This window comes from Paralichthys olivaceus, chromosome 17 (genome assembly GCF_024713975.1).
Source record: "Paralichthys olivaceus isolate ysfri-2021 chromosome 17, ASM2471397v2, whole genome shotgun sequence".
Lineage (NCBI taxonomy): Eukaryota > Metazoa > Chordata > Actinopteri > Pleuronectiformes > Paralichthyidae > Paralichthys > Paralichthys olivaceus.
In genome coordinates this window covers 16,280,872-16,287,851 of record NC_091109.1, presented here as the reverse complement: position 1 = coordinate 16,287,851, position 6,980 = coordinate 16,280,872, and the positions used below count along the sequence as shown (strand labels likewise).

The window sequence follows — 6,980 nt, the reverse complement described above, 5'->3', positions numbered from 1 at the left end:
TTTTGGGAATGAAAACACCTACTGTAGATGCTTGAGAGAGAGTCTGAGCCAGGGACAGTAAATATGAGGTTCCATCAATAAGGTGAATAATTAAAAATGTGATACCTTATAATATACTGTGATGTAAACTGTGTTCTGAGAATGTTTTGGAAATCTGTGGGGATTTATGTAGATAACATTTATTTGACAACTTGTACCATTTCTATTTGGGGGGGCAATTCACAGCTATGCTCAGTATCAAATTCTAAATCCACATTAAAAAATTGAGGAGTAAAAAAAATATGAAAAGATGAGGAGGGGGGTTGATTTTCATGTGATTTTTATTGTGTTGTAGACTGGTTTGTTTTAAATGTCCCCCAGGCAAAATGGAACGTGCGTAACTTGTAGTGACTACAGTATCAGTATAGTGCCTGGAAAAGATAATTTTGGATACATGCCTCGAGCTGCAACTGACAACTGACACAGAAAGTAATGCATGTAAGACACATTGTCATCATCCACAGGGTCTCCTCCTGTGTCCTTTCACCTCCCCTCTATAATGTGTATACTGATGACTGCCGCAGCTGGCATGACAACAGATTACTTTTCAAATTTGCTGATGACTCTGTGACAGTCAGTCTCCTCCATGCAGATGAGAACAACCATGGTCCCATTGTGGATTGTGAATCTGTATTGGTGTGACTGTGCATTTTTACTACTAAATGTGACAAAAACCAAGGACATGAGTTTTAGGCATCAGTCCTCAAACTCTTAGAATACTATCATCAATGGACATGTGGTAGACTTTGTAGAGAACTACAAGTACCTTGGGATGATTATTAACTATGATCTCTCTGATGTTCCTGATGATGGCTGTTTGTATTACAGATAGCAAGTGGCTGATCCCTTATTCAGTAGAACATGTACTTGTACAATGTAACCTGTACAATGCTCAATGATATATATATCCATTTCAGATTTCTGCAACATACCTTGTAATTTTATCCATAATTAATTATGAAAATAAATCCAGTTTATGATTTTTGATATATGACAATTTGATTGTGACTGATCATAATTCAAGGTCAGCTTTAATTTGCCTCAATTCAAGATACTTTAAATTAAGTTTAAAGTGAGAATGTCATCGTAGAAATCCTGAACTTGAATTGTGACTAATGAAGCATTGTGTTAGTTCATGCAGGACACAGAGTCATGTGCTCAGCTACCGATAGGTTTATGGGTACTCGTCAGTCACCCACCAATCACAGCCCATTCTCTCACCAAATTGGTCTCTTTAAATACGACCTCATCCTCACTGATCCCTGCTCAGCTCTAACACTTTTAGCACTGTAATGGAAATGTTACATTTGTGTATGTATAATTGCATGAGCAGACATGTACTGTATGTCGAGGACTGACCAAATGGTTGACCAAATTGTTAATCGAAAAGGGCAACTTTAAGGTTTACGATGGTGGCTTAAGAGACTTGAGTTTTATGGCCTTGAGAAACCACAACTTTATGGTATCTTTTAGTATCTCTGATTGGGATCAAACAACTGGGTTCTCACAGGGGGGGTCATCCACAGAACATGTAAACAAAAGGACAGGATGTCTCCTTCACTGAGTGAAACTAAAGAAGGGTAATACGTATATACCTTTGCATGCTTAGTGGGAGGGGGCTGTGAGTTATAAGAACACAGATTCTCCTATGTTCTTTGCTCATTTGTGCATGTCAATCAGGTGATGTGTACTAATGAGTCCATCTGCAGATGCTGAATTAAACTTATAGAAAGAAGTGTTTGACTTTGTGCTTGTTTCACAGAAATTGCCGCCGCAGCAGAGAGTACAAACACGGTTGTGGTAAATTATCTTAACCAAAGTACCTTGCCTGCTACGCCCACTGGGGGGTTCTGCATATGTTCCCTGTCTTAACTTAGCACGCTGCTCAGCTAACCAGGGAACATCCAAAGAATGGAGCCTTCAGCGCCAATCATAACTGTGTCCCCATTGGCAACAAATGGGTAAATCATAACAAAGGGTTCCTGACTGAACTCAGAATTAAATGGTTAATATCTGAAACTATAATAGTTCAACTGAATTGTAGTTATCTAATGTTATTTTAATGCTACCATTACCTGTCTTGACATGTACCGTAGATGCTTGAGAGAGTGTCTGAGCCAGGGACAGTAGACATCACTGAGGTTCCATCAATAAGGTGAGTATTGAAACACATGATATTCTACAATATACTGTGATGTAGATTCTCAGAAAGTTACAGAAATTTGTGGGGAAAAATTGTTTGCAGATGCTATGAATGTCGTGTTAATTTCTGACACTCAGTTCACATTTATAGAGTTGGCTTGTTTTGTCAAGAAACCATCCATGTAAAATAAAAGAACATGGAAGAAATTATTTATCATGTATTGCTATATTTATTTCTTTATCTGAATTCTCTGAATTTTTATCAGAACTAGTTCTTAAAACAGATCAAATCATTATAGCCGGTGATTTCAATATTCATGTAGATGTTGCCAATGACAGCCTTAGTTCAGCATTTAAATCAATAATAGACTCGATTGGTTTCACTCAACATGTGAATCAACCGACCCACTGCCTGAATCACACTCTTGATCTTGTCCTGACATATGGCATTGACATAGAAAATATAACAATATTCCAACAGAACCCGCTTCTGTCTGACCATTTTTTACTTACATTTGAATTCTGAATTGTTAATTACGTCAATTCTGGACGGAAAGTCTATTACAGTCGATGTTTATCTGACAAAACTGTTCACAAATTTAAACAACTGCTCCCCTCCTCACTTCCCTCTCAGCCATGTGTCAGTACAATACAAGAAGATTATCAAAACCTTACTCCCACACTAGTTGATAACTTTGTAAATAGTACTGCAGCCTCACTAAAAACAGCACTTGAAGCTGTCGCCCCTGTCAGGATTCGAGTGGGGGGGTGACGTGAGAAGGGGAGGACCAAAACGCAGAAACTAAATAAGGTTTAACAAAAAGTGTATTTTATTTAACAGGGGGTAAACGTAACACAAGAAATCTTCAGGAAAACAAAAGTCGCACTCAAAAAGCCGAGTGGAACACAGAACAGGGCAGGATACAAACTTACGGGGTAACGTGACGAGAGCTGACGGGACACAAGAACAGACAGAACAAGAATCTCGATGACGGACAGGACCAGACCAGAAATGACGATGACGAACCAACAACCACATGGGGGAAACACAAAGACTTATATACAGACTGGAACTAATGAGTAACTGGGGACAGGTGGCACAAGACAAACAGGTGAACCTGATGAGGGCAGGAAGTCAATGGGTGAAAACACACAGGGAGCAAGGACTACAAAATAAAACAGGAAGCACTGAACAAACTTATCAACGAGAACAAAATACAATAACCAAGACAGGGATGAACACAGGAGAGGCACAGGGTGAAACATAGCGAGGGACAAGGAGGGGAACACAGGAGAGGGACACAGAGAACAACACAGGAGAATCACAGGGTGGAACATAGCGAGGGACAAGGAGGGGAACACAGGAGAGGGACACAGAGAACAACACAGGAGAATCACAGGGTGGAACATAGCGAGGGACAAGGAGGGGAACTCAGGAGAGGGACACAGAGAACAACACAGGAGAATCACAGGATGGAGCACAGAGGAAGGCAGAAGGGAACATGAGAGGAACACTGAAAATACATAACTGTGACAGCCCCATTAAAAAAGAAGAAAGTAAATCAGAGGAGATTAGCTCCGTGGTATAATTCCCAAACGCGCGTTCTAAAACAGACATCGCGGAAGCTAGAAAGGAAGTGGCGTTCCACCAATCGCCAAGACTTCCACCTAGCCTGGAAGAATAGCCTTATAAATTACAAAAAAGCACTTAGAAATGCCCAAACCTCTTATTATTCATTACTAATAGAAGAAAATAGGAACAACCCCAGGTTCCTCTTCAGCACTGTAGCCAGGCTGACAGAAAGTCACACCTCTACTGACCCATCTATTCCTCTAGATCTGAGAAGCAATGACTTCATGAGCTTCTTCGCTAATAAAATTACAACCATCAGGGATAAAATCCACCACCACCTCCCAGTGAATAACACGGATACAATGTCTGGTCCTGAAACCGTAGCACCAGATTTATGTCTAAACAAATTTTACTCTGTTGATCTTCCTGAACTGACCTCGTTAGTTTCATCATCTAAACCAACTACTTGTCAGCTGGACTCTGTTCCAACTAGACTTTTTAAAGAAGTCCTCCCCCTAATTGACAGTTCCATTTTAAATCAGATTAATATGTCTTTGCTAACCGGCTACGTACCACAGGCTTTTAAGGTAGCCGTTATTAAACCTCTGCTTAAAAAGCCTACGCTTGATCCAGAGGTTTTAGCTAACTATAGACCCATATCCAACCTGCCCTTCATTTCCAAAATCCTAGAAAAAGCCGTTGCTAACCAGCTGTGTGGTTACTTAGATAGTAACGTTTTATTGGAAAAATTTCAGTCAGGATTTAGAACCTATCACAGCACAGAAACAGCACTATTGAAAGTCACTAATGACCTTCTTATGGCATCAGATGATGGACTTGTCTCTGTCCTCGTCTTGTTGGACCTTAATGCAGCCTTCGACACAATAGATCATAAGATTCTGCTACAGAGATTAGAACAACATATAGGAATTAAAGGAACAGCACTACACTGGTTTAAATAATATTTATCAGATAGATTCCAATTTGTAAATGTTAACAATGACTCCTCCATGCACATGCAAGTTAATCATGGAGTTCCACAAGGTTCTGTCCTTGGACCAATACTGTTCACCTTATATATGCTCTCCTTAGGCAACATTATCAGACAGCACCACATACAATTCCACTGCTATGCAGACGACACCCAATTGTATATTTCCATGAAGCATGATGAATCTAATCGCCTAGTTCAACTTCAGGAATGTCTCAAAGATATCAAGGCGTGGATGACCCAAAATTTTCTACTTTTAAACTCAGACAAAACTGAGGTTGTTGTAATTGGCCCTAAACATCTCAGACAAACACTGTCTGACCAGATAGTCACTTTGGATGGTGTCAGTCTGGCTTCCAGCTCCACTGTGAGGAACCTTGGAGTGTTGTTCGACCAAGACATGTCATTTGACCCCCATATTAAACTAGTGTCTAGAACGGCTTTCTTCCATCTGCGCAATATTAACAAAATTAGAAACATCCTGTCTAAGCAGGATGCTGAAAAACTAGTCCACGCGTTTGTAACCTCTAGATTAGATTACTGCAACTCTCTATTAGCAGGATGCTCCATGAAGACTGTTAAAAGTCTCCAGTTGGTCCAAAATGCTGCAGCACGAGTGCTGCTATTAGTTTTAACATGTCATCATGTCAAAGTGTCACTTTGTCCTCCCATAGTCCCTCTGGCTCTTCTCTCTATCTCGTTTCAGATAACTCCGGCACCGGGACTACAGGACAACAACGACCACCATCACCATTGTCTTCATTTATTACAATAACTCAGCAATTCATTAATATATCTAGTCATGTTGTAGATCTATACATTGTTATTGTTATGGTTAGTCTTGATTTTGATGGTGCCAAATTGTTACTGGTCTCTCTCTCTCCACCTCATCTCTCTCTTCTCTCCCCCGCTTTCCAACCATCTCTCCTTTCCTCCCCCCTTACTTTTCTTTCCTCACCCCAACCGGTCGAGGCAGATGACCGCCCACATTGAGCCTGGTTCTGCCAGAGGTTTCTCCCTGTTAATGAGGGAGTTTTTCCTCTCCACAGTCGCCTGTGCTTGCTCATTGTGGGAACTGTTGGGTTTCTCTATGTTAATATTGTTTTAAGGTCTTGACCTTTAAATGTAAAGTGCCTTGAGATAATGTAAATTATGACTTGGCGCTATATAAATAAAATTGAATTGAATTGAATTGAATTTACCATTTGCACATTCAGTATGGCCAGAGGCATTATGTTTTCAAGTTGTCCATCCATCTGTCAGTCCCATTCATGTGAATGCGATATCTCATGAACAACTACGTTATGTTAGTCAAAGGTCAAAAAGTCAAGCTCACATGACTTTGCATTGTTTTATATAATATAATATTTTAATATAATTTATCAAGATTGTCCAAAGGAAATATAATTACATGTGGCACAAACATTCATTTGGACTCAATGATGACTTGAATAGAATTCAGTTGTCAAAGATCAAATGGCAAGGTCACTAGGACCTCACAAAGCACACTTCTTGCCTTGTATATGTGATATATCCGAAATGCCTTCAGGGAATTCTTTCACATTTGCCACAAACATTCACATGAATTTGGGTTTCATTTTGGTAGCCAAATGTCACAGTGTTCTCACAAAGTATGTAAATATTTTTTCTTAAATTGATATCTAAAGATCAGCTCATGGGAATGTCGTCAAACTTGGTAAAAATATTAAATTCAATTCAAAGATGAAGGGTTTTATTCCATTCGAAGTTAAAGGTCAGAGTAACATCACTGTGAATGTGATATGTTAGGACTGTCAGTAGGGAATTTCATTATATCTGGTAACTTTGACTGCTTGAGGGAATTTCTTATCAACGTTACATGAGTTGTCACTTGGATTTCAGCCCTCTAGCTGGTCAGGGGCCTAAACAGGGTTTGCAGCCTCTTGGTTCTGGAGCTTTTTGGGAAAATTACAATCCCTTTCAGGGCTTCCCAAGGGCCTAGGAGCCCCAAATTTGACCCACTGGTCACGATGGGCTCTTTGAGCCTGCATAACTGATTTTCACCTAAACTGCAGAGGGGCCCAGGTGACCTTTGTGACTTTTGGTATCAATTAAGCCCATTTCTGAAGTTCCATTTTGATAGCAGCACCTCATAGTAATGGTTAATATTTACCAGTGTGTTAGGTGAATGTGTATATGTGCTCAGGAAACTATTTGTAATACGGTATGTTCTTGTAGCGTGAAGTAATATTGATA

At 39.9% G+C, this 6,980-nt stretch overlaps 1 long non-coding RNA gene across 1 annotated transcript; it reads left to right on the top strand.

The window, feature by feature from the left end:
- Positions 1-1,550: 1,550 nt before the first annotated feature.
- Positions 1,551-5,942, top strand: LOC138405335 (uncharacterized). The gene is made up of 3 exons (XR_011239053.1): positions 1,551-2,000; positions 2,136-2,194; positions 5,452-5,942. It is a non-coding gene; the product is annotated as an uncharacterized lncRNA (long non-coding RNA).
- Positions 5,943-6,980: the final 1,038 nt, after the last annotated feature.